General features: G+C 49.8%; 1 non-coding gene across 1 annotated transcript; it reads right to left on the bottom strand.

Moving 5' to 3' along the window:
• Positions 1 to 508: 508 nt before the first annotated feature.
• Positions 509 to 593, bottom strand: TRNAQ-CUG (transfer RNA glutamine (anticodon CUG)). Its single transcript has one exon. It is a non-coding gene; the product is annotated as a tRNA-Gln (tRNA).
• Positions 594 to 1,590: the final 997 nt, after the last annotated feature.

The following is a 1,590-nucleotide window of genomic DNA, read 5'->3' on the forward strand; positions in this document are numbered from 1 at the left end:
CCTGTAGCTCTGAGTTGGCCTCAGTAAGCGGACCTCAGAGATACCCACCCACACCCTCCCTTGGAAACCAAGAGCAGGGATTTGCTGTAAAAAGCCTCAGATCATAGAGTGCTGCAGAGTATAATCTTCCAGTAATAAAAAAGGAAAAATAAAGTAAAAACAGAGAAGGAAGCAAACCAGAAGAGAGTCACAAAGACAGAGAACAAACTGAGGGTTAATGGAGAGAGGTGGGTGGGGGATGGGCTAGATGGGTGATAGGCATTGAGGAGGGCACTTGGTGGGATGAGCACTGGTGTTGTATGTAAGTGATGAATCATGGAAATCTACTCTGGAAACCAACACTACGCTGTAGGTTGACTAACTTGAATTGAAATAAATAATTTTTTTTAATTTTTTTTTTAATGTTTTTATTTATTTTTGAGACAGAGAGAGACAGAGCATGAGCAGGGGAGGGGCAGAGAGAGAGGGAGACACAGAATCTGAAGCAGGCTCCAAGCTGTCAGCACAGAGCCCAGCGCGGGGCTTGAACCCACGAACCAGGAGGTCATGACCTGAGCCAGAGTCAGACACTCAACCGACTGAGCCACCCAGGCGCCCCACGAATAAAGAGTTTTAAAAAAGAAAAAAGAAAAGGACAATGTTGCCACAAAATTCAGAACCAATAAGAATCCCGGTTCATCAGCCAGACCAGATGCATCCTTCCCTCCGTGTCGGCGACATCCATCAAACGCTTGTGGAATCAACAGCCACCGTCCTTCCAACACGGGCACCAAGCCCAGGCTCCACGCTTGAACTTGAATGACATTGGACACCACGCTTAGCCTCCAAAATGATGCTCTCCGTGGTGTCTCCACGTCCCACCCTCCCAAGAGCCATCCACCAGCTCCGATACTACGAGAATAGGGCCCTCCGCTCCACCGCACTGGGACCCCAGGCCTACCTCCTCAGTGCCCTAACATTCCCCACAGGTAGGGTGGAGACGATACTCACCACAGAAAAAGGGAAGGGGAGACCGAGGCTTACAACAGCATCTAGCATACAGCAGGCGCTCAGAAAATGTTACTTAGGACCAGCATTCCTCACTGGGAGGCTTTGAGCAAACCAGTTCACCCTGTGAGCCTCACTTCCTGGTCTGCAAAGGGAAACACAAAAGTCCCTTCCTGCCTGCAGGGCTGCTGAGACAGTCCAATTAGATCATGCCCGAGAATGGGCTGGTTCCCCAGGGATTTGTGTCTGGCTCTCCCCTTGCAGCCCTGAGGGCGATTAGACAGAGACTAATGAAATTTCAAAAGCACTTCTTCTTTAAGCAAAGGCTATTAAGATGGAACTTGTCTCAAACTTTTAACCAGGTCTATGAACCAAGCGCTAAAGGAAATATGCGGGAAGCACAACACGACAATCATTGTCATGGGAGTGCTGGAACGGCAAGATGAAGTGGTGGCTAAGGGTGCAGGCTCCAGGCCAGCTGGAGTGGGTGGAGGTGGGGCTGAGGCTCTAGGGAATCTGACACCACGGCTCACCCACATGGCACCCCTGTGCAAATCTGAAAAAGATACCTTATTCCCCAAGACGCTTTGCCGCCACTTTATA

Source organism: Herpailurus yagouaroundi, unplaced genomic scaffold (assembly GCF_014898765.1).
Source record: "Herpailurus yagouaroundi ecotype Mexico unplaced genomic scaffold, PumYag 190, whole genome shotgun sequence".
NCBI lineage: Eukaryota > Metazoa > Chordata > Mammalia > Carnivora > Felidae > Herpailurus > Herpailurus yagouaroundi.